General features: G+C 37.8%; 1 protein-coding gene across 1 annotated transcript in view; it reads right to left on the minus strand.

Moving 5' to 3' along the window:
- Nucleotides 1–27,792, minus strand: part of IL1RAPL1 (interleukin 1 receptor accessory protein like 1) — a 1,336,730-nt gene that overhangs the window by 52,079 nt on the left and 1,256,859 nt on the right. The gene's annotated exons all lie outside the window — the stretch shown is intronic.

Genomic DNA, 27,792 nt, shown 5'->3' on the forward strand with positions numbered 1-27,792 from the left:
TAATACTACTGTGGAGATGAGTTTCTTCCAATATGCTACTCAAGAGAGATCACTATAATGGTGAATACAGATTGGTTGATTACTTAATAAGGTAAGTGGAGGTCCCTGACTGAAAAGTGGAAGCGAATTTAATGCCTGCAGAAAATAAGGCGTATTTCTGGACAGGTAATGTGATTTTGCAAACACCTGGTTTCCCCAAGCCTCAGGCGGCATTAGAGAACTGAAATACACCAGCACCATTATAGTTTTAAGGTCTTGCTGTCTCCAAGTAGAGCTAGAAAATGCAGGGTGGGATAGAGACCTGTGGAGACCTACTCCAGCTTAGACTGGAGCAGGGGAACTCACAAGGATGAGGACTACATGAAGGGCTGAAAACTAGGCTCCAGGGATACCTTTATAGGCATCTGAAGTAAGGAAACTTCCTTCATTTCATAAATTCCTGAGAATATTCTAGAGGACTCTGACAACTCTGACTTTAAGGTGAAGAGAACGAGGTTCCTAAAGACTGCAAGCCTCACAGCTAAACTATGAGTTAACAGTGCACACCTCGTGAAACGGGGCTTACAAGTGATTCTACAACATGAACCCAGAGCAAAAGCACAATGCAGTTACAGATGCATTCTTTCTAAGTCCTGGTATGGGTCAACCTATATGTAAAATTTATTCTCCAAGTTCCACAATAAGAAAATTTTTATTGGATAAAATTCGTATTATTATTTTACTTATGTCCACTGTGTAAGAATAGTTCATAACTAAGTTCTTGCTGTTCTAATATTTCTAAGGTGCATGATATAGCCTCTCCTTTTATGTTATGCTTGTTTATGTCTGAATGTTCTCCAACTAAGTGATTCCTTATGGACTTTGATTCTATATACAATAACCGTTATTAGTGACCAGATAAGTCAAGTCCAGAAAATGTCTACAAACTTTTAAGAGGCAAAATGCAGCTTTTTTTTTTTCTTGCGGTACGCGGGCCTCTCACTGCCGTGGCCTCTCTTGCGGAGCACAGGCTCCGGACGCGCAGGCTCAGCGGCCATGGCTCACGGGCCCAGCCGCTCCGCTGCATGTGGGATCTTCCCAGACCGGGGCACAAATCAGTGTCCCCTGCATCGGCAGGCGGACTCTCAACAACTGCGCCACCAGGGAAGCCCAAATGCAGCTTTAAATAGGTTCCTTTACTATTAATTTTGTTTGTTTCTTTAAAATTTATCCTTCTTTCATCTTTTTTTTTTAATACAGCAGGTTCTTATTAGTCATCAATTTTATACACATCAGTGTATACATGTCAATCCCAATCGCCCAATTCAGCACACCACCATCCCCACACCCCCGCGTCTTTCCCCCCCGGTGTCCATACGTTTGTTCTCTACATCTGTGTCTCAACTTCTGCCCTTTAAACGGGTTCATCTGTACCATTTTTTTAGGTTCCACATACATGCATTAATATACGATATTTGTTTTTCTCTTTCTGACATACTTCACTCTGTATGACAGTCTCTAGATCCTAGGGACAGATGATGCACTTCCACTCAATAAGGATAGATAGAGATTCATAAGCACAACCAGGAAAATTAGGAAAATATAATTAGCAAATTTTGGTTAGAAAGTTAATTAGGCAATTAGGAAACAGGAATTAGGAAAATAAAAATAATATGACTGTGTTTGTAACTCAGGCTGATGAAGCAGGACATGCCAGTTACATAACAGGATTTTAGCATCTGAGTTTTATGAGTAGTCCATCCATGATCTATTCCACATTCTCCCGCTTTTTAATGTTATATTCTTCGCTTTAAATTCTCCTCATTTCCACCTAGTAAATTCCTCCTCATCCATTAAGTCCCAACTCAAATAGCACCTCTTCACTCCGTCTTTTCTCCTCTCTAGTCCTTGGAACATATCTGTACTTTATCATAATATATTCCTCACAATAGTTGGTTTGTTTGCATGTCTAGTGCAGCAACTAGGATATTCACTCCCCAAAGGCAGAAATTACATCTGTAACTACCTTTGTATATTACTAGACCCATTACAGCGTGTTGAATATATTAGCAACTCAATAAATAATTTCAAATTAATACCCTGCTTAATATCTCTTGTACTTGCATTTTTCCTTGATTTCTTTTTTCAAAGCTTCATTAATTAAAGGTTACATGTCTCCAGCCTATCTCAACAGGCCAAGTCTATCTTGTAAACTAGTCTTCAACATTCAGCGCCTCCTCATTCAGGTGTTAATTCTCTTGTGGGTCAGAGCTGGCTCACACCAGCCTGTTAAGAATCAGCTATTACATTTTTCAGAAATTCTTTAAGCAGGTTGTTAAACATAGTCATTATTAAAAATTAAATTATAGAAACTTATAATTAAATATACTATATTAAAAACTAAGGTAAAAAATACCCCAAACTCTAATTCTCCTATTTATTTTTCCATATTCTTCTTCTGTGGTATTGGTATGGCAGAAATACCATATAATAGTGTATTACTGCACATCTCTTCCCAAATGCACAGTAAGTGAGATTATGTTAGTAGCCAGCAATCAGCCATGGTGAGAGTATTTACCCCACGAATTGCCAAATGCTACAAATCAGGCTATGATTTACTGTTTTGCTGATTGTCTGTACTTAAGACAATATGGAGAAAATGTTAATAATGCAGATTAAACTTCAAAGTGTCATGTCTATAGCTGTTACACTGGTAATACTGCAAACATAAAAAAATTCCTCTGGCATCCAAAAATTATCATCTAATTCAGCAAAGGATTTGCTTACATCACTGATGAACAAATGAAGTTCTGACATACATCTCCAATGTTTCACTCTTATTTCCAATATAAATGAAAATATCAACCACCTATATGGTGGTGTAATTCTCAGAATGACACTGGGAGAGCCAATTGTTAAACATTTACCAGCACACCACTTTCTATAAAGTTGTTTTTCAAAGATATTGCATGCATATTTTTCATACCTCTTTTGAGGTATATTTCACATATCCTCAATTGACCCACTTAGAATGTACAATTCAATGGTTTTCAGTATATTCGCAGAACTGTGAAACCAGCAGCACAATCAATGTATACGAGACTTTCATCACCCCAGTAAGAAATCCTGAACCAACTAGCAGTCACTAGTCAGTTCCTCCCAAACCCCTGGGCCTTGGCAATCACTCACCTACTTCTACTTTCTGTCTTTATGGACTTGCCTATTCCGGATATCTCATATAAATGAAATCATACAGTATGTGGCTTTTTGTTTCTGCCTTCTTTTGATTAGCTTAATGTTTTCAAGGTTCATCCATGTCACAGTATATATCAATACTTCATTCCTCTTTATGCTAAATAATATTTCATTGTATGGATATACCACATTTTGTGTATCCATTTATCAATTGACGCACATTTGGGTTGTTTCCACTCTTTGACTATCATGAATAAAGCTGCTTTGAACACTCGTACAAATTTTTGTGTGGACATATGCTTTCATTTCTCTTGGTTATATGTCTAGGAATGGAACTGCTGCATTATAATTCTATGCTTAAATGTCTGAGGAATTGCCAAACTGTTCCAAAGTGGCTGCACCGTTTTACATTCTCACCAGGAATGTACGAGAGTTTTAATTTCTCCACATGCTTGCCAACACTTGTTACCTGTCTTTTTGATTATAGCCATTCTAGTGAATGTGAAGCAGTATTTTTGTGGTTCTTACTATTAATATTAAACCAAAAATTTATTATTACATATAATTACTTTATTAATAACCAGTGTTGTTCAAAATTATAAAAACACTATCAAGATAAAAGGGCTTTTATTAGACCACAGAATGTAACTATCAACATCATACCTAAAATGCTTATTTCCCCGCTGTTGTGCTATAGGCCCTGTGATGTATTTATAATTTTAGTTGAGAATTTATAGGAGATGAATAAACTATTGAAGGCTTATGCTTTTAAAGAAAAATGATATAAATGCTCAGAAATTGTACCAGACTTAACTCCAGGCAATGTGTTATCAGAACTCAATTATGCCCTGGAAACAAAAATTAATTTCACGTAATACAACAAAAAAATTGGGATTTATTAAAGAGTTAAATATTATTATAAAATGTATATACTATCTAGGAGAAAATATATTATTTTATAAATCTGTAGAGGAAAAAAAACTCTTTTCTTAGAATTAGAGCCTAGAAGTAACAAGAAAGTTCACGACTGACAGATTTAAAAATATAATTAGAAAAGCTTCAGTAGAACAGAAAATAATACAAAGAAAATTAAGACAACAGTGAATGATCACAAATTTTTCTTTACTGTGTTTGTTGTCTAATGTGTATGAGTATGCTTTCAATTAAAAAGGAAAAACAATAAAAGGATGCAGCATAGTGCCTAGAAAAATCATTAATAGATTATTCCAGATATTCAACTTTAAAATAATCATAGCCAGATTTTTGTTTTTGGCTGCACCATGTGGCATACAGGATCTTAGTTCCCTGACCAGGGATGGAACCCGTGTCCCCTGCAGTGGAAGCACGGAGTCCTAACCAATAGACTGCCATGGAAGTCCCCATAGCCAGATTTTGATAGCAACTAGAGGAAAGGTTATTAGTATTGCAACTCCTCATGCTACCATTAACCTTGTTTCTTCTAGCAAATTTCCACTAACTTTCAGGCCAGAGTTTATTTTATACACTCATATGTTCTACAATATCATTTAGTTTAGATGAATATGGCTCCAGATGTTATATTTTTTTCTTTACTGAAGCCAGTGAGTCTCAAACTTACTGTCAAAAAAAACTTACTCCCACTCTCCCAAAACCAGATGTTGACTCAGCAAGTGTATAGGGTTCCAGGGATTTTCATTTTTAACAAGCACTCCCAGGTGATTTTCATGCAAGTGGTTACAGTTAACTGTCTGGAACAATTTCTTTTTACCTTGAACTCTATTTAAATTGGAGTTGGGGCTGAGAAAAGCAACAAGATTGAAAAACATTCCGTCAGGGCTTTTAAGCAGGAAGCAAGGACAGGGAGTCTAGGAAAGAGGGTTCCTAATAATGACAGTGGTGGTTAGAGAAGTTGCTGGCATAGACAAGAAGTAGACTGTACAACTGGGTCACTGATGAGCCAATCTAAGCTATAGAAATATACCAGGTTTCCAAAGGAATGTAGGAAAAACATTTGTGTTTCTGTGGAAAACTACTCATTTTTCTATTGCACACCATTCTGAGTTATCAGATTTTAGCCCTTTCCTGTCTTTGAGTGATTTTTCAACTCTCTGTAACTCTTTGTAGGTAACTGATATGTAAATTCTCTCATGTCTGGTAGCCATTCGACTTAATTCCCTATCCGCTCCCCTAGCCTTGCTTGCTCCTCACCCCAGGGAAAAATCAATTTTGTCTCTACTTGGAATTTATCTCAGCATTCCTTTCTTCTGTTTAATATACTATTTTGAATTGGTCATAACACCTGCCTGTTCCCTTCATATCATATGAGCAAAAAATCTTTAACATGTGTTCATTTTAATATCTGTATGAAAGTTGTGATGATACATTTTTCTGAACATTATCTGTTAACAGAAATACAATGCTAGCCTTACTGCTTATTATTACCATTCAAATAAGCCACACACATGATATTCATACATACATGTTATGTCTCTGACATGTGTTCGACTACTCAAGGATTTAAGAACACTCTCCTTATTCCTCTTTCTTTTTTTCCAATAGAAGAATCAGCAATATAATTTTATCTTTACTCTATTTAAGTCCAAACTATTTAACTTGTTATCAAGAGAAACTATCCATCTTTTCTATCTTTTGCTCTCTAATTTGCTGTAGCATGCAATTTCTGATAAGGCAAGACTAGCATGTGATTTAGAGAGTCAAGCACCAAAGCTCTCCCTTATCCCCTTCCATTTATATATTGAAAGAAGTCTCCTCTAGTGTGACCTCTGATACCCAAGTGATAACGTTAATACTATTTACTATACATAACCAGAAATACAGGAAATTAGCATTAGAATTCCACAGGTTATAGAAAAGAGTCACATTAATTTCCCCCTCAATTTTGTTTCTTTGTTTTCCTTCAAATAATAACAGAAAAATTTAAGCTATGGCCTGGGGAGCCACACACATCAAATATATCAGTCAGCCAGGGCTGGAGTCCCAAAGATAATGGTATTCTTGCTGTATCAAGTTGATATCTGTAAAAGCTTCAGTAAATTGCACTAAATGCTTCTGCTGCCTTTTTGGCCAAAAGGTGCACTGTCAGCTCAATCTTACCAAGTTCCGAAGGAAGCACTCTAAAATTGATCATAAAAAATCATTTGTTATCTAAAATGAGAACAATGCTTGTCATACAGCAGGCTTTCAAGTAGGCCACAATGTGAGGGGGCCTTAGAGGAAAAATAATGCATTTTCTCTTCAACCAGCAGATTCCAATCGGCAGTAGGGACACTTGCTATTTAGTGTAACCTTCTTCTAACTAGGTATCATTTGGCCATTTCTAAATCTACTGAGAGCGGAGATTCTCTCTCCACTAGAGGACACTCTCTAACTTATTGAAAAAAAAAGTTTTCTTTTCAATTAAAAGGAAATTTCTTCCCTAATTAAAAAGCATCAGCATCCAGAGATCTTACTAGTTGGAATGAGGAAATAGTGAGCATTTCGTTCTTAAACAAGATGTTGAATAGTAGGGGGTTTTAATTTCATTTGCACCATTAATCATGGGTATTGAAATTACCCTATGATCACGGTAAAAATAAATGTTTTGCCAAAGACTCTCCATTTAAGATAAAAGCAAAGTGGTTTACAAAACATATTTCTCTTTTGTCATTAGTTAAACTGAATGGCTCCTCTTCCAGAAGACTTTATTCTGAAATGAAGAATCTCTCTCTGTGTCTCTCAGTCTCTCTGTGTGTCTCTCTGTGTGTCTCTGTGTATCTCTGTGTCTCCATCTCTCTCTCTCTCTCTCACACACACACATACACACACACACACAGAGAGAAAGTTCCCTTGCAACTTGCTCAAGACATTTTACCCAAATAAGTATTAGGACCTATGGCACGTAATAGTTGCCAGTAACACAGAGTTCTTTGAAAATCAGAGATTTATCTAAGGATCCCAAAAGAAAGGAAAGAAATGGAAGGGATAGGTTATATTAAGCTCATAGTTGAGGTTGTTATTCCTGCAGGATGTAACAACGTCTGCTCAAATTTCAAGGGAACAAAATCACAGAAAAACAAGACATGCACTTTAAAATTTGCTAACCATAATTCAGCTGTAGTGTCAGATTTCCTTATGAAAATGTATTTTGTACTATCTTACAGCATATTTCTATAGATCTTAAGAACAAAACAACTTATTTGTCTGGCCAGCAGATTGCAAGGGGATTTAAGTAACCACAAATAACCTGGAGTTAAATGAGTTAATGTACATCCACAGTACCCATGGTGAATGAGTGCTCACAAATTGTTACCAATTATTACTATTACTAGTGTTACTATTATGATGGGACTTAAGCTTTTCTATAAGTGATGACTTGTAGTTCATGTATCAAGTTAGGCCAAATTATGCCCTTCAGGAACCTGAGGGCCGCATACTGGAATCTGAATGAATTATTGGGTATATTTCCTACACCTATCAGAGGAAGGAAGGCAGTGGCACAGCCCCTCCAGAATGGAGAGGAAATCTCATGCGTTTGAAAGGAAAGGGTGTACAAAATAGGAATATCATTACTGCATTGTTTTTAGATAGTTCAGAGATTCTTGTAAGGACTCAAATGGTAGCTCTTGATGGCCGCCTTCTAGATGCATGGTCCATAAGTTTCTGGCAGTATAGAGGAGCAAAACTTGCCATCCCAAAATGTCTTTTTGGCATATGGATTATTCCGAGCTGAAAACAATCAAGGCCCAAAAGACTCAACAAGAAACTCTGACTATCCCCCGAACTGCCTAAAAGAATGTAGATAGAGATCCTGTTCCTGGAATAGAGCTATCACCAGAGCTATCTGCAAAGAATATGGGCTACGTGTGGTGGGGGAGATTTTAGGCAGAACCTAAAGATCAGAGTCCACTCTGTGTCCCACTGTCTCTGCCTGGCCCAGAAAGCATTTGTTTACAAAACCTTTGCTTTTCTATCTCCATATGAATTGCCTTCCCTTTCAAGTCCCAAACCAGTATCCCCAACATCCTCTTTTGTCTTTAGCTGAAGATGGTATTTAAGGTGAGGGTTTTGTCCATTTTGGCAAGTTACTCATTTGCTTGGGTCTCTCTCGTGTATATGTGTCATTATACTTTTGTTTGATTTTCTCCTGTTAATCCGTCTCACGTCAATTTAATTCTTAGACCAGCCAGAAGAACCTAGAAGGGTAGAAGATAATTTCTTCCTCCCTGAAAGCATCTAGAACAATTAATGGACACCAAGCTGAAGAGGGGGACTCATCAGGAATCACTAAACATCTGGTGCCACCTGATGACCTCACCCCTGGGAGGTGTGATGTTGCACCTGAGTGTTGAGAAAATGGGTATTAGCAAAAAGAAGTAGGAAACTGATAACTGCTCAGTAGAAAACGTTTAACTGCCAGGGAATGGACTTGCTTACAAATGTTATTCAGAAACTTTTGGTGATGATGGAGAGGAAGTAGGACGATTTGGGGGGATTTTTTTTTTTTTTAAGTGGTACGCGGGCCTCTCACTGTTGTGGCCTCTCCCGTTGCGGAGCACAGGCTCCGGACACGCAGGCTCAGCGGCCATGGCTCACGGGTCCAGCCACTCTGCGGCATGTGGGATCTTCCCGGATCGGGGCACGAACCCATGTCCCCTGCATCTGCAAGCGAACTGTCAACCACTGCACCACCAGGGCAGCCCTCGGGGGGATATTTTTTATTGAGTTAAAATACACATAAAATTCACCATCCTAGCCATTTTTAAATGTACAGGGAAGTAGGGTCACTTTTGCCCATCATTTGAAAAAGAGGATGCAAAAAGAGATTCGTGGTTTGCTTTCTGCCAAAGACATCAGAACTGCTTATAATTTTATTCATTTCTAAAACTGTTTTGAGTCATCCACAAGTAGATTTTTTTTTTTTGGGTAATGCACACATTTTTAGGTTTTTGTTGCAGAGGACTTACTAATCTCAAATTTCTGTGATTGCATCTTTCTTTTTTTAAATAAATTTATTTATTTATTTTTGGCTGCATTGGGTCTTCATTGCTACACGTGGGCTTTCTCTAGTTGCGGCGAGTGGGGGCTACTCTTCGTTGCGGTGCACGGCTTCTTATTGTGGTGGCTTCTCTTGTTGCAGAGCATGGGCTCTAGGTGCATGGGCTTCAGTAGGTGTGGCATGCGGGCTCAACAGTTGTGGCTTGCAGGCTCTAGAGCGCAGGCTCAGTAGTTGTGGCGCACGGGCTTAGTTGCTCTGAGTCATGTGGGATCTTCCCGGACCAGGGCTCAAACCCGTGTCCACTGCATTGGCAGGCGGATTCTTAACCCCTGCTCCACCAGGGAAGCCCTCTGTGATTGCATCTTGATAAGACATCTCCTTTATTTTTGCTCCATTAATTACACAGCCACTGTACTAAATCCCTCATTGATTCTTTTAACTCTCATGGTGCTTTCTCATCCTTCTGGAGTCTCACATTTTTAAAGCAAATTTTCAGCCTCCAAGTATATTTAAATAATCCATTAACATACATAGAGAAAGCATTTATCTGTGGCCAGTGATCAGCAAATTCTTTAGAACACAGTATCAAAAGCAATTGAAGCAAGAAAGAGACAGAGGGAGATGAAAAATAGGCATATGAAAAGGAGGAATGAGAGGGAAAGAAAAACGAAAGGAGGAGGAAAGGAAGGGATATTAGTGGAGGTGGTGAAGGGTACTGAAATGTTCACAACAGCTTATCAAGTGTAAGTGTTACATTTAGGTTGCCATGCTCCTGAGTTGACTGTCCTGATAACGGCTTCATCTTTTTTGTGCTTAATCTGTCATCTCCAAACCCTGGCTGATACCTATTGAGGTAAAGACCAATAAATGCCTCCCAGTGTCTATTATCCTTTCTTTTAGTTGGGCACATGGCTACCTAGCTACAGACTATATTTCCTAGCTTCCTAGCTTCCTTTGCAGGTAGATACGGCCAAATGACAGAGATCAGGCCAATGGGATGCATGAAGAAGTGATGTCTACAATTTCCCATTCATCTCCTTTATGATGATGCCTCATCCCTGGACTTTCTTTTTCCCTTTCCTGTAGGCTGGAAAGCAGATGGGTCAGTGAACTTGTTTCTGTCATATATGTGAAGACAAAATAGTAGAGCAATAAGATGTAAGGGACCTGGGTCCCTGAATGACATAATGAAACAGAATCGTCCACCAGTCTGGACTTCCCTGTACTTGTCTATTTGATGAGAGAAATACACATCTAATTTACTGAAGACATTGTATTTTGGGGTACCTTTGTTATCCAACCAGTACCTCTGTCATCCAACCAGTACCTCTAGAAAGTATTTTTTTCACCTTGTCGCCCAGGCTGCAGTGTGGCAGGATAAAATTCATGACACTATACCAACTAATTTGATCTACTTATTGATGTAGACAAGAACCACATTTATCTCTTGCTAATCCTCTAATAATTTCCCATAATACCTATATACAAAATGCAGAAACAGAAAACTACAAATGTTCTCTCTGAGAAGGAAAATATGACATTAAGAATGAGTCTCCTTTTAAGAAAGGATTTAGCTTTAACTGGAGGAAAACTATAAGGAATTTACTTAGGGGTAATACAGTCAATAGCACCTGTTCTATTTTTGTTTGTTTGTTCTGGCCGCACTGCACGGCAGTAGAAGCATGGAGTCTTAACCACCGGACCACCAGGAAAGTCCCAATAGCACCTGTTCTAAAGCACACATAGTACCTTGTGACTTAAAAAGGGTGTTTTGTTTTGTTGCTTTTTAAATGAACTGGCTGCACTAAAATAAAAGGTCCAATTCCAATTACATTTGGCTATATCTGCATTTTAATGAACCCCCCCAAGTTTCCTAACACTCAGGGTCTTAAGAGATAATCTGGATATTCATAAAGCTTGCTTTTCTTATCTTTTAAAAAATATAAACCGTAATCCTTAGGTTTATGTGGCTTTCAAGGTTAATGAAATATTCTTCAGGAGGTTTTATAAGCTTATAAAACATGGCTAATGTAGGACATAATGATAGCTCATGAATGATGTTTATTATTTAAAAGGTAAATGAACATTCAGTGAACTCACTATTTTGTGTTTTCTTCATTCCTGCCTACAAGGGCTTTTGTTGGTCAGCATTATATTAAAAGTACTCAGTGTGGGACTTCCCTGGTGGTCCAGGGGCTAAGACTCCGCGCTCCCAATGCAGGGGGCCTGGGTTCGATCCCTGGTCAGGGAACTAGATCCCACATGCTGCAACTAAGAGTTTGCATGCCGCAACTAAGACCCTGCACAGCCAAATAAATACATAAATTAAAAAAAGTACTCAGTGTAACTGCTGATGTTTCAAATAGTGCTTTCCTCTGCTTGTCTCTCCTCCACAGTGGCTTAGTAAAACGCTTCTGACAGATTCTGAGCCTAAAATATACCACGAAGTTTGGTTTTTTGGTCCACATTTGATAGAAGGAAAAATGATAGCAGTTTGAACAACTGAAGTTCAAAATGGGAGGGAATTTTCTGTGCTGAGTTAATCAGGAAAAGTTTCAGAAGTTGATAGCACTCATAGATATTTTCAATACTTAAAAAAAAATTCACTGTTATTTTCATTTCCAGTCTACGAAAGAGCTATTTCTTCCAGTTCTTTTCATTCTTGAAAAAGACATGTTATTTCTCTTTGGAACCTGTATCTCCCTTCTCAGTCTATTCTACTATTGGTGTCTTTAATATCAATTGAAAGTAACCCTGCTATTCTAACTTTCATGCCTCTTTCCTGATCATAGAACCTTAGGTTCAAGGAGACATCTTTTCCCCCATGCTTAAAAGTACTTTTATTGTCTCTAAACCTGCAATGTCTTGAAAAGCTACAACATTACTCTTAATTTTTTCCTTCCTTTTGGGGTTCCCAATCTCACTTTCTAGAACTCAATTCTCTCTCATGGTGTTATCTTTACTCCTGGCCCTTAAACTAAAACACCACCTTATTAAAACTCACACACATATCCCAATACCAGACAGACTGGTTGCTTTTCTGTGAGCTACTGGGAGGTTTTCCACATGATTTTTAATCACAACTGCCTTATGCAAGGCTTGTGAGACACCAATCTAGAAGGTTTATAACCGTCAAGATGTCTTCAATAAAAAAGACTGTAAAGTACCATCTGAGATGTGTCAGCATCTAACAAAGGTTATCGCTTGAGAATATTTTTACAGCTTTCTTACCTAAAGAAGGTATACGATTTTCTGAATTATATCTTTGTGCCTATCACTATTATTCTGTGATTTTTAATTTATGTTCTAATATTAGTAACTCTCTAGGTGGAAAGTTATAGAAGTATTTAAAATAACTGAATCTTCTTGTCTTTAGGAAAATGACCACTTGTGTCATTCCATAAAGATGATCCACATATTTCTGGACTCATTCACATGACTGGTGTTCTATCTGTAGCTATATTAATGAGTTTGATTTTTTTCCCCTAACACTTGAATCTCAGAGAGAATGCCCTTTAGTACACCTAATCGATATAGGTAAAATGTGGCAATTACTTCTAAATCTTTTCCAGGAAACCCTGGCTACTTTTACACAGCCTAAGATAGAGGAAGAATAAAGCCATCTGTTCATATCTGGATGATGTTTTATAACAGATTAATTCCTTGGTGTTAGCTGTTGGGATACCCTGTGTTGAAAAGTTAATGGCAAGTTTTGCTGATAGGATGTGCCTTCTGAATCAAACACCATCTTGACTTAGTGAAAATACTCATTGATCTGACTAACTTGATCAATCTGATATTTTAATTTACCATGACCATGCCCATCACATAGTAAAAAATATAATTATAGCAAAAATTAAGAAAAAATTAATATAGCTATTAAACCTAACCAGATTCTTGTGAGCAGAACTGCAATGCTAAAACATTATTTAATTAGCACTTTTTTCTACCACTATTTAGTCAAAAGATATGCTCCTTAACTTTCTCATCTGAAGTAAGAGAGAGACTCTTAAGGTTCTGCAGATGAAGATTTAAAGCACTTTTGACACATCTTGGTTACTTCTTTCTTGTCTTCTTTGTCTTTATTTTCCCAAATTTATACAATGTAAAAATAATGCTTTTATAATTGAGGAAAAATAAATAATAGCATTAAAATGTCATCATATATTCTACTTCAAGGTGTCACAGCAGATCAGGCACCATCTTCCTCCCCTACCTCTTTTCTCCAATAGCCTCCAGTCATAGAAGGCTCTGTGAGAAAACAACTCTCTCTCAGTCAAGATCAGCTCTGTGACTCTAAATATGCTAAGAAAAGTGCAGTTGTAAAGACTATATATTAGTGATACTCCTTGGAATCACAGCATTAACATAAGTATTAGAGGAGACATCTTTCTCATCCATAGTTAGGGACTGTGGGTTTTTCCCACACAAATAAAATTTTAAAATCAGCATTGTTGAAAGTGTGTTTATTTTTAGACTTGCCCTCCCCTTTTCATCAACATCTTACTCCAAAAACAGGGGTTTGGTACAGTATGAATGAAACCTTTCCACTTACAGTTTTTTCCCAACAATAAATAAGGTTATACCTTGTAGCAATACTTGCTCTTTTTGGAGAGACAAAGAAGAGGTGTGAACAGTATTTATGCTTTCTCCTTTATTTAAGCCAACACTGTCACTTCCATTTGTTCAACTACTCTCTTAAAATTTTCAGAGAGCATTCTATTTTCACTATAATGATCGAGACTATTCATCTTAGAAAAATATTGCCTGAAAAAAGGTGGAAAGTTGTCCATCAACAGAGGAATGGATAAAGAAGATGTTGTATATATATACAATGGAATATTACTCAGCCACAAAAAGAGTGAAATAATGCCATTTGCAGCAACATGGATGGACCCAGACATTGTGATACTGAGTGAAGTAAGTCAGACAGAGAAAGACAAGTATGATATGATATCACTTATATGTGGAATCTAAAAAAAGGCTACAAATGAACTTATCTACAAAACAGAATTCGAGTTACAGATGTAGAAAATAAACTTATGGTTACCAGGGGGTAAGGGGGGGGGAAGGGATAAATTGGAAGATTGGGATTGACACATATACACTGCTATATATAAAATCAATAACTAAAAAGGACCTACTGTATAACACAGGGAACTCTACTCAATACTCTGTAATCACCTATATGGGAAAAGAATCTAAAAAAGAGTGAATATATGTATATGTATAACTGATATACTTTGCCATACACCTGAAACTAACACCACATTGTAAGTCAACTATACCCCGATAAAAGTTTAAAAAAAAGTGGAAAGTGGACACACTTCCTTTCAATATTAGGAATGGCTGTTTGGGATGGGAGAAAGTAGAGAGGTAAATTGAGTATTTGTATACATACATGTGAGCAGTGCCCTTGGAACAGTTGTGAAGATAAACAAGCTGATTTTTTATTCCCATCCTCTGATGTCTACATTACTTCCTTCACTTATCCTCTCAGTGCAGGTACGTTCACGAAGCACAATGATTACCAGACACCTTAACCCTAGCGCCTACCATGGCTTGCCATCTTTGAGACTGCACATTGTGATAGCTTTGTAATATACTGACTTGACTAGGCTGAACTTCATTTCCCAGAATTCCATTTTCTTGTATGTGTCCAGTTAGGGTAGGCTACAAGAGAGATTCTCTCACACTAGTGGAAGGATGGAAAAGAGGTAGCAGCCATTTGGGGGTATGAGTGTGTGTGTCTGTGTGTGTGTGTACTTTTTTACTGATATGCTCACTTCACTGACATGGAGTAGCAGTTGCGCCTGAAATTTCTCTTTTCTCCTGGATCTTCTGCCAGTGTCTCCGACTCCTGGACCAGTGGTGTGTGTTTAGCTCTATGATAAAGGGCCCTGGATCATTCTTTTTGGTAAGGTCAAAGGCAACAATAACTTGACATGGGTTTCAGTCCATCTTAGCGGAGTTCAAGCCTGCTCATGCTCCCCCCACCTGACTGCTTGCCCCGTGGACTGCAAGTCCAGCTCGTGCTCATTGGGTTCTATCTCACTCATTATCTTCCCTTACTGACTTCCTGCCTGTGAACTTCAGACTTCAGCATTAGATGCAGAGATAGCCATGGGAAGGCTGCTTAGCTAACATTCATAATTGTGTAAACCAATTCCCTGCAAATAAATAAATTTATATGTATAAATATATGTGTGTATACGTATTTTATGTTGGCTGTTTCTCCTTTTAACCCTCTTCTCACACTATTTTGCATACATGGATGGGTTCATATATATCAATGACCTTAATGTCTTTACCACCCATATTTTACTGATTTCCAAATCTAAGTCTTTGGCTTGAACTTTTCTCTTGCATGAACATCTCCCACATGCATCTCACACTCAACATGTCAGCAATTAAACTTCCCATCTTTCTCCCCCAATTGCTCATTCTTCTGACTTACCTATTTTGGTGAACATTACCTAACACGCATTAGGCATTCAATAAATCCTTATTGGAAAGTTAAAGAATAAATAAACATGCTCAGAAAAGAGATTTCTCCACTATTAAATGCTGAGAGTGAATAATAGCAGCCTAATGCACACAACTAGCTCTTATTCAAATTAGGTGAAAGGGACATTTCAATGAACAAGACTCAGCCTAATAACCTCCAAGTTTTTTCCTCCAAGTTAGCCGTATTTTTTTCTTTTTGGTTTACAGTTAATTTAAAGAACTGATGAAAGATAGAGTCCCTGCCCCCACCATGAAAATATTTACTGTGTTTACAGTTTTAAGGCCCACTGAAATTCATTCACAGACCCAAGAATCCTGGGTTAAGAATCTGTGATCTGGTTAAAATACGATGCTAGAAAATGTTAATTTATATGTGAGCTATAATCTCACAGGAAGGTGTTACGGAATTTGTGCTGCTTTCAGTTATCTTTTTTTGCCCATTTGAGTTAATAGAAATGAAAACCTACAGTTGTTTGTCAAAACAAACATGATTGTCCTAGTGGGAATTTGAAAAGCAATAACTAAAATACTGATGATTTATCTGATGACAGTAAAGTAGCAAAAGGTATAAACAAAGTAAGCTATTCTGTTTAAGATATTAAGATAACATTTGTGAGGTTTTATTGTCATAATATTTAGATGGAATTTAATAAATCCATTTAAAAATTGCTTTTATGTGCTAAAAAAGTGAAAACCTGTTATTCTATATTAAAAACAGTGGTCATATCAAATGAATTTTCAACCATTCTTTCTCCAGTTTACCATCTTTTGGGAAAGACAAAATGAATTTTTAAAAAAACAGCTACTTCCCTCAGAATGTGCTTATTCTGAAAACAAAATGCAGTTCCATAATGGAGAATAATGTAAAATAAAAGACAAATATAGTCACAGTAGAATATCAATGAAATATTATCACAGTAGTTGGAAATACATATTTGAGACAAGAAATTTGATTATAGTTTCCCCTATGTTCCAGAGTAGGTAGGGCGATTGGGACAGTATTCACAACCTCTTTTTAAATATTTATTTATTTGGCTTCCCCGGGTCTTATTTGCGGCACGTGGGATCTTCGTTGCCGCGTGTGGGATCTTTAGTTGCAGCATGTAGGATCTTTAGTTGTGGCATGCGATCTCTTAGTGGTGGCATGTGGGATCTAGTTCCCTGACCAGGGATTGAACCCGGGCCCCCTGCATTGGGAGAGCAGAGTCTTAGCCACTGGACCACCAGGGAAGTCCCCACAACCTCTTTTTTTAAATGTCTGTCCATCAACAAATTAACACCTAGGTTGATGCATTAATGAGCAATTAATTGGTTGGCAGAGGCATATGGATGGGGATTACAGAAGGGAATCCCTCTGGCTGTGTCTATTCATGGAAAGCAAGAAGTGAAATCAGAAAAAAGGAATCTTTGGAAATTTGTTACCTCAAGATTGCAAAATCAGTGTCCCTGGATTAATTAAAAATGTTTTTAATACCTTCCCCAAATATTTTCTCTTTGCATTCTTCAGCACAAAAAATGGAACTTTCTTTAAGTATGTATTGTGTCAGTATATATGTATGTGTGTATATATGTATATATATATACATACATATATATCAATGGATATTAGGTAAAGTAGGGGATATCTGACCTGTAACTTCAAACGAGAAACTGAAATCTTAAATATCAAGATGATTTAAGGCAATGATGCATGGTGACCCCAGTTAATAGTTCATCCACTATAAAAAGGCACATACAGATTCTCTGAAAATACACCATGTAAGCTGAACAAAGCAGGTCCCCAGGCCGATTTTGGTGCTCTGGTCACCAATTTACAATCCGTGTTCTAAAGCATAAATGTAGTAGGTGGAAGTCAGGTCCCTGAGTCAGCTAAATCTATATCCAAATAGGACTCTACCATTTATTATCTCCTTGACCTTAAGGATGTTATGTCATTTAACCTCTCAAATATTTTAACTTTCTCTTTTGCAAGACTGAGTGCAAAAATATTTAACTCCTGGGTTTATGATGAGGATTAAACATATGAACAAGTTATGTAAAGCACTTAGCACACTGTAAATTAGCACAGAGAATGGGGGGTGTTAGTACTAGTAAAAATAATGGTACACAGTCCGAACAAATATGGTACCTACTAGGTACCAGGCTGAAAAGTACCTCTTGATAAAACAGAACTACTCTTCTGCTAATAAGAGTCCACATAATTTTCACGCCATCATGTTATTTTTCCACCACCCAATTTTTCTAGGCTTTTTGATTTAATAGATTGTCTTGTTTCCCTTCATTCTGTATTAGTCTCCAAAAACACCACTGGAACTCAAGGTTACTTATCCAAAGGATGAAAGAGCAAGTGCTGTCCACTGAAGTGAAGGCTCTCTACTGTTTTGCATTGTTCTGATGAATTTCATCTTGAGATACACCCACTCTTGCCATCTCCTCTTTGCTCAAGTTTTTTCCCATCCCTAATCTCACTTCAACTTGCTATCTTATCTATCATTCTATGGCTGTCTTTTATTTTTTATTTATTTATTTAAATAGACAACTTTGGGGCTTCCCTGGTGGCGCAGTGGTTGAGAGTCCGCCTGCCGATGCAGGGGACACGGGTTTGTGCCCCGGTCTGGGAAGATCCCACATGCCGTGGAGTTAGGCTAGGCCTGTGAGCCATGGCTGCTGAGCCTGAGCGTCCGGAGCCTGTGCTCCGCAACGGGAGAGGCCACAACAGTGAGAGGCCCACGTACAGCAAAAAAAAAAACCCCAAAAAACCATAAATAGACAACTTTGATGTCTTTTTTTTTTTTTTACTTTGTTCATTTTATTTATTTTTGGCCACGTTGGGTCTTCTTTGCTGCGTGTGGGCTTTCTCTAATTGCAGTGAGTGGGGTCTACTCTCTTCGTTGTGGTGTGCGGGCTTCTCACTGTGGTGGCTTCTCTTGTTGCAGAGCACAGGCTCTAGGCAGGCGGGCTTCAGTAGTTGTAGCACGTGGGCTCAGTAGTTGTGGCTTGCAGGCTCTAGAGCGCAGGCTCAGTAGTTGTGGTGCACAGGCTTAGTTGCTCTGCGGCATGTGGGATCTTCCTGGACCAGGGCTCAAACCCATGTCCCCTGCATTGGCAGGCGGATTCTTAACCACTGCGTCACCAGGGAAGCCCTATGGCTGTCTTTTAGAACTCAGACTTGATCCAGCCCATCCAGAAAAACTTTCTCACATATTTCTACCATTTTACCCCATCATCTTCCCAAGTGGCCATACAAGCCCTTGCTATATCCTCCAGATACGGTCTAAATTCAATCCATTTCTTCAACTTCATTACATCTTTTTTATACCCTTGTCTCTTTACCAGATTGTAAACTTATATGCAAGCAAGGGTTGCATCTAAATAAAATTTTATGAACTGTACACCCTCTTACTTTAGCTCCAAGGACTCCTGGGATATCATTAGTGATAGTGTAAAAGTTTCAGAGGTTAAATCCATAAGGAAACACAAGATACTTTTCCTTGTCCTATGAGGATTCACTTTATGTTCATTCACAAACAAATAAGCAAACAAGATAACAAATAAACAAACAAAAAACCTTCAAGTCCAGAGAACTATAAAATGCTGTCCTATTTTCAGGAACTACTTACAGTAACATATTCTTCTCAATACTGAAAAAGTAACTGTATACTTAAGTGAGAGTCTAAGGCAGGTAAATTAGGAGCCAAATCTACGCAACCATGTTAAACCACATTTGAGTGAGAAAAGAAAATGTGATATGTAATCAAAGCCACAATATTGTATTTAACACTTTCAGAACTTATGAGCAACTATCCCTAGATGAGTGCCAAAACTTGTAACTCTGCCTGATGAATTCTCTCCCTACATTATGTTTCAAATCTCTAAGTGTATGAGATATGTGTAAAATTACTTAATAAAGGCATTCTTGGGCTTCCCTGGTGGCACAGTGGTTAAGAATCTGCCTGCCAGGGCAGGGGACATGGGTTCGAGCCCCGGTCCGGGAAGATCCCACATGCCATGGAGCAACTAAGCCCGTGCGCCACAACTACTGAGCCTGCGCTCTAGAGCCCGTGAGCCACAACTACTGAGCCCATGTGCCACAACTACCGAAGCCCGCATACCTAGAGCCCGTGCTCTGCAACAAGAGAAGCCACTGCAATGAGAAGCCCGGGCACCGCAACGAAGAGTAGCCCCCGCTCACCACAACTAGAGAAAGCCTGTGTGCAGCAACGGAGACCCAATGCAGCCAAGAATAAAAATAAATAATAAATACATAAATTTATTTTTAAAAAAAGGCTTTCTATGTCCAGCAAACTCCTTGAAATGGTATTAACAGTCACCCACAATTAATGAAAAACTTTCCAAATCTTCACTGGCTACAGGGTAAAATCTCTTAAGATACGTTATACTGGTATTGGACTCACCAGATTTTTCTCCACTTAAAAAAAATCATATTCTCCTATGTAAACTGTAAGATAACTGAGGAAGATTTCCATAGGTGTTGCAACTCACATTATAAATCAAACCATCAAATTGAAAGCTCTTAAGTGAGTATTTTTATTTTAACCTGGGCCTCCTATTCATTCCTAACAGTGTGTATAATAATCTTTTGCGTAGGTCTTAGGGAACAGAAGCCCCCTTCTTCAAATCTACATGAATATAACAATGTCCATCAATGACATCACCAACACATCCAGCTAAATGAGACTTCTTAGAGGAGATTCATAGAATCCTGAACCTCAGAGCTTGTGAGGACTAACGTTTAGTTGGGAGTAAAAAGCCTTTCAGTGGATACTAATGGTGACAACCCCTCAGTCCCTGCTCATTTGGGAAAGTAGGACTCTTATCCTGAATCAAGAAAGAGTCTGGAAACTTAGACCTTCCTCAGTGAGCAGAGGAACAGAGGGAAATCTGGCCCAAAGCAAAGGCTTGACTGTTATTCTATTGGTGTTGGCATCTTTTATAATATTTTTAATGAGTTGATTTGAATAGTTCATAAAAGAGAAACTGAGAGTTAAAGAAACAGAAGGCAGCTTATGCATAAAAAGGGTGGTTACACATGATGGAATGTAGGAATCCCTTTGTCAAGAGGAGGAGGCTAGCACTAAGGCAGCCCTGGTGGTGCTCCAGTACACAGGACTAAGGAACAATGACCCGAGAGAAGGGATTTCAAACGTGGCTGTGTATCACTGTAGCCCAGAAATCAATGAACTATTTATTTAATAAGCTTTCCTGATGACTCAGGTGCATAGCACGTTTTGGAACCTCTGGGTTTTATCTGCTGTGACAGAAATAAACAAATCTGGGATACTAGAGGCAGTGGATGGAGCCTTCTGAGTGAGTGCAATGCCGAGCCCCAGCTGGAACCTGAGCTATCTCGAGTGGATCAGAGTAATCATGAAGGTTTGAACACCCGTATGCCTAGAAATTGTGTCCCAGGAGACCCTCCAAGACTAGCAGGTAGGTCTGGCTCTAAAAGGTGGGCAGAATTTATGAGAAAAATATGAACTGGAGTCGTGGGATGGCTAAAACCAGGTGAAGTTGGGATAAATAAATAAGCCTTGATTTCTCAGTGGTAGGAGTTGCTAAATAGTACAATATAATTTAATGATCTGTATTTTGGAAAACAGGCATTTTCTCTGGAGGCTATTGACATGTTGTTAGCATAATTAGGATAAAATCATCATCTTTTTCCTGGGGCAGAATGAATTTGATGGAAGTAGTAGGTCAGGTTTTTGGTTAGCATCGTCTTATTCCAGAGTAAGCATTGCCTTATTCAAAAAGTTCTTCACTTTTTTTTTTTTAATTTATTTTTGGCTGTGTTGGTTCTTCGTTGCTGTGCATGGGCTTTCTCTAGTTGCAGCAAGCGGGGTCTACTCTTCATTGCGGTGCATGGGCTTCTTATTGCGGTGGCTTCTCTTGTTGCAGAGCACAGGCTCTAGGCGCGCGGGCTTCAGTAGTTGTGTCATGCAGGCTCAGTAATTCGTGGCGCATGGGCTTAGTTGCTCCATGGCATGTGGGATCTTCCCGGACCAGGGCTTGAACCCGTGTCCTCTGCACTGGCAGACAGATTCTTAACCACTGCGTCACCAGGGAAGTCCCAAAAAGTTCTTCACTCTTTGCACCCCAATCACTGTAGCCCGGCTGCATGAGGGGGAGTGGGCTTGGGCTCTTTTGCAACCATTGCTATTTCTGGTATTTAGTTTCAATGGATGCCAGCTGATTTAAAGTTATGGCCTTGCTCCCCAGTTACAAGTTTCCCATTGATTAGAGAAGCTGCTTCCCTTGATTCTCAGGTGGGAATGAATTTAGCTGAAAAATGGAATAGACAGTGGTAGAATAGGAAAAAAAAGCAGAATTTAAACACTACAAAGTAATTTGGACTTTGAAGTTTTCCTCCATCTTTAATATTCTTATTCCTTAGTTATATTAAAACTTCTTTAGTGATAGGTGCTACAATGTTGTATATGTATATGAGATATATATGTATATGCATGTATTCCATATGTATGTATATATGTATATACACACATGCATGGAATAAATGACATGCCAAAGCAGATGGCCATGGTAAAAAATTCAAACAGCTAAGAAAGGTGTAAGATTACCATCTAATTTCCAGAGGGATGTACTATTTTACACCATTAGCGCATGAGAGATCCAGTTTCTCTCCATTCTCACCAGCATTTTGCATTGCCAGTATTTTACATTTTAGCTTTTTACATAGGTATTAAATTTAATAGGTAGTGATACATCATCATGTTCTTAATTTGCATTTCCTTAATGACTAGTGTTGTTGAACATTATTCACTGTGCTTATTTTTCTAGTGTGGAGTTTTGAGAGTCCTTTATATGTTGTAGATACATGTTCTTTGTGATATTTGGGGTCCCCAATATTTTCTGTCAGTAGCTTGCCTTTTCAATTCTCTTAACAGTATTATTGCAGAACAAAACTTTTAAAATTTGATAAATCCCAATTTGCTGATGTTTTTCTTTTATGGATCATGCATTTGATGTCATGCCCAAGAACTTGTCACAGGGCCATAATTTCCAAAAATTTCCTTCTGTTTTTTTATTTTTATTTATTTTTATTTTTTTTTGCGGTACGCGGGCCTCTCACTGCTGTGGCCTCTGCCGTTGCGGAGCACAGGCTCCAGACGCGCAGGCTCAGCGGCCATGGCTCATGGGCCCAGCCACTCCGCGGCATGTGGGATCCTCCCGGACCGGGGCACGAACCCATGTCTCCTGCATCTGCAGGCGGACTCTCAACCACTGTGCCACCAGGGCAGCCCTCCTGTTTTTTTCTCTAAAATGTTCATATTTTACATTTGGACTTATGATCTATTTTGAGTGAATTTTTCTATAAAACGTGAAAATCTGTGTAGTTTACTTTTTCTTGTTTGAAAAGACTATTCATCTTTAAATAGATTACTTTGTACCTTCGTAAAAAAAAAAAAAGGCATAAGATAATAAAGAGTAAAGAGCTCCTATCCACATTTCATCCTTTGGCTTCACTCTTCCAGAGGTCACCACTAAAACAGTTTCTTCTGTATGTTTCTCAACTAATATTATGCATATACAAACATATGCATAGGTACATGTACATTTATATAAATATGAACATGCATGTGTAGTATACACACATGTACGTATATGAACACATACACATATATCCTTTACAAAGTACAAGTTACATTATACCAGTACAAGTAGCCCTATTTTGTCATTCCAACAGCTACAGGGTATTCTAATATGTAGATCATAGCTTATTTCACCAATCCATATTCACGAACATTTTTATGTTAGTTTTGGTACTTATTATTATAAAAAGGGCTGCGCTCAACCTCTTTGAATAAATAGCTTTACAGTAAAGTGTAACATATATTTTGAAATGGGTCATGGATAAAAATACCAAGTTTGAAGTGTAAATTTGAAACTGGTGAACACACACACGATAAATGAGAAAGAAAAATCTGAAATGATGAAAGGTTGTGACAGACACGAAATTTCATACCAAAACTATTCCAATCAGTAATAAACAGCAGTGAATCTAAACTGTATATGCTGTACTTAGTTTCTCATTTCAAATATGATTTTTAATTTGGTGATGTAAATGAGCCTACATTTTAGCATCTGGCACATAAAAAAAACATGAAGCTATGTTCCACGAAACCATGACTCTTCATTGGCATTTAAAAATTAATCATGCACATTTAAAAAAAAACAATGAGCTATTTTTTTGTTGTTGTTTACAATTTACAAAGAGAATTTTGGCTATTTAAAAAAAAAGCAACTAAAAATTCATCTTGGGAATTCCCTGGTGGTCCAATGGTTAGTACTCCACGCTCTCACTGCCGAGGGCCCAGGTTCAATCCCTGGTCAGGGAACTGAGATTCCACAAGCCGCACAGTGTGGCAAAAAAAAAAAAAAAAAAAAAAAAAATCTTGGAAGTATCATTTTGGAAGGTGAATTTCTTATAAGAGAAAATTTAGTTGAAAACTTGGATCGTAAAGATGCTAGAGTCTGTTTTGAGCCAAAAGGAGGTAGCCAAGCTGAAAAAAAATGTGCCTTTATTTACCAATACTAACAAGGGACATCTTTTAAAGTACTCAAAAACATTGTAGAACAGTTGGTTACTAGATTCAGATTGCTTCTATTATTTATCTTATAGATTTATTACAGCCTACAAAAAGGGCTGTACTAAATCTCTAGATGATTTAGTGTTTAATAAAGTCTTTGATTTTCAATATTTAGAATGATGATTCCTATGAAGACCTGTGAAGAATTTTTGTTTTTGTTTTTGCTTTTGCGGTACGCGGGCCCCTCACTGCTGTGGCCTCCCCCCGCCACGGAGCACAGGCTCCTGATGCGCAGGCCCAGCAGCCACGGCCCACAGGCCCAGCCACTCTGCGGTACGCGGGATCCTCCTGGACTGGGGCCCAAACCCACGCCCCCCGCATCGGCAGGCGGACTCCCAACCACTGCGCCACCAGGGAAGCCCTGTGAAGAATTTTTTGATGGAAAATAGTTGCTGAGAAATTTTTCAACAAGGTACACATTTTTTAGTGAGCATGAAATCGACTGGAAAAGTAACCAGAAGGGTATGTACACTGAAAGGGTCACATCATAAAAGATAGAGGTGAAGTATGGTAGCCTTCATTGGAGCTATTTTTTACTCCAAATTCCTCAGCTGCTGTGTCTTTCACAACAGAAACCATCTCAAATAATTCACCCTTTGATTTTTTCAAGGAGCTCAACACAGTGGTAAAACTCATAAATTTCGTAAACTGTGGCTGAAGTTTCCATCTTTTAGACATACTACTACCAAAATGAGAAGTGACCTTAAAAGCCCATTTATTGCACATATGTATGACATATGGTGCAGGGAAGAATCTTCAAACTTTATGCAGAATTGTTAATTATCTTTATGGACACAAACAAACAACAAACAAATAAAACATGACTGTGGCAGAGACTGGTTAGCCATTCACCAACTTTGTATACATTTCCTTCTAGGCAGACAGCCAAATAACATTACCAGCCTCCCTTGCAGTTAAGTGGAGCCACATGACTGAGTTCTGGCCAATGGAAAATGGGCAGAAGTGCTCAATGAAACGTTCAGGCCTGACCTATTCATTCTATTCCTCCTCCCTAAAAAACTCACTTGTTTCTCTAATATCCAACCAGGATTTCAACACCCAAGGTGAATTTGGAAGCCATGTGTTGAATGTGACGGAGTCTCTACGTTCCTGGGTCCCTAAATGACTGCCTGGAACAGAGCACTCTACCAACAATCCCTGCCCCTAATGGGCTTTGTTTCATGTGATCCAAAAATAAACTTCTATTATATTAAGCTCCAAGGAATTGTTTTTTTCCCCTGCATTAGAACAGTTATCATTATCTTAAGTAATACAGTAAGAAAGAGTAGAAACTCAGATAAGATTTTCCCTCAAAGCTGAGCCCCCTTATCAACAACTGTAAAGCAAAGCTTTGAATACTTTTATTACTCATGGTAAGTTCACTAAAGTGAAAATGAATATTGAGTGTTGGGTGACGAGTTCATGAGGATTATGAGTTGTTTGGGATTCTTAGTTGATTGACAAATTCAAAATTATACCATAAGTTCTAAATATAGAACTCTATCATTTTTTTTCTTAATGATAAAGGCTTTTTATTTTTCTCTGAGGCAATAAGGAAGACTAACCAGTGTATCATAGACCCTTTACATCCATCACTGGACCCTGGGTGACTTGACCTATTAAAAGAAGATAAACTTATTAAAATATCCACCAGTAGCCTAAAAAAGTTGCTCTTTTCCACCTCTTGGCATGATTTTGGGTATCCAGGTTTAGAAATCTTTCTGACCAAGATCAAGAGAATTGAAAAACAAAAACAATCTCTTGCTATTTGTATCCTCATAATTTTATATGTCTGTTGAATCAAAATATTTTGACACCTCATCAGAGAAGTCCTGAAATGTGTGTCAGCCCATTTTTTTTTAATTGAGAGAGTCAGTGTAACTGGATCTCACTCATTATCCAGTGCAACTATAAGCTTCCAATGGTAGATTATCTTTAAAAGTTTTAATGTTGAAATAAGCATAAAAAGCTCAAATTGGCTCCACTGTCAGGTCTGCTGGTATGGAAAGTTGAAGAAACACCGCTATAGTGTATCTTCAACATGGTAAGTTGGTATGCAAATTATTCAGATTACAATTTTTTTCATAACGTTAAGTGCTTTATGAAAAACAGCTGAATGATACTAAAAACATATTTGGCTGAAATTTTACAATTTTCGTGTTCTTATAATTTGAGGACATAATCTGTAGTGATTTTACTCTGATAATTTTTCTGTTTTTATGAGTGGGAGTTGTGAGACTTGATTAGGCTATTTTAATAACTAAAGAATTAATAATTCCTTCCCTATTTGTGCTAAAGCATTTTTAATACTCAAGTACAATATAGGTTATGGGATAGCAGCAATACTCAATGCAGAAAGAAATTCCTATTCATTGGTTAGGGTAAGTTATATGCAGGGGATTTCAAGCACTCTAATGAGAAACATGTTTTTCATAATTTTGCTTAGTGCACACTCACTAAAGATGTAAAATTAGATGTGTAAATCATCAAAGTAGTGAGTATATAAAAATGAGGTTTCAGTAAGGACTCCATACAAATTTTATTTCATGGTTTATCTTTTTCATGAAAGGCTTCTGCAAAACAATTACATTAGGAACTATAATTTTCAACTTAACTCCAGTTTCTAGGTCCTATTAGGTCTACTCCATATTGCATCTAACTCTTGCTTTTATTTCTACCTAGATTGTATTCTGAGAATGGTGATTATTAAAAAAACTATTATAGTTATTTGAGTCAGCAGTTGCAATCTAGGTCTATCTCATTATTTTTTAGCACTTAACATATTCTATTGTCATTATGTTATTAGCAGTGACTCCACAATCATCATTCTTAAAGATTTTCAATGCTTTAATATGGAATTCTGAATAAGTATCAGTAATAGCTTTAACTAACTTGGTTAGAATTTTATGCCTCAGAGAACCTTGTACTGCCCCCCCAAAGTTATTACTAGTTTTCACCCTCTAATCTTCTTCATTAAGAGAAATTTGATAAGATCAACACCTCTGGAGTAGAGAAAACAGAACATGGGGCAGAACATACCCATAGAGCAGGAAGTAAACTATAAACTAAAGATGATTGCTTGCTTCCAGTAAGCATACATAGCTAAATAAATTACGGTACTTTAGGAAGAAATAACAACATCCAAAAATTTGGAGAAAAGTCTTCTAAAGTTCTTACTTTTGCTGCCAATGTAAAAAACGGCTTTTGTTGTCAGGCACTTAGTTAGATCTACAACTAAGTTTATCTCTTTCGGACATTTTATTAACTAAATTGTGAAGATGCAATTGCTTTCCATGCTTAATTTTCCATGTGAAAATTTTCTTTAGAACTCTATGACAATTAACTATTATTTCTTTGAAAATTGCTTAATATAGAATGTCATCATCCATCTTTTTTTTTTTTTTTTTTTTTTGGCTGCACTGCGTGGCATGTGGGATCTTAGTTCCCATGTGGGATCTTAATTCCCTGATCAGGGATCAAACCCGTGCCCCCTGCAGTGGAAGCATG

The sequence above is a fragment of the Pseudorca crassidens genome, chromosome X, assembly GCF_039906515.1.
Source record: "Pseudorca crassidens isolate mPseCra1 chromosome X, mPseCra1.hap1, whole genome shotgun sequence".
NCBI classification, from domain to species: domain Eukaryota; kingdom Metazoa; phylum Chordata; class Mammalia; order Artiodactyla; family Delphinidae; genus Pseudorca; species Pseudorca crassidens.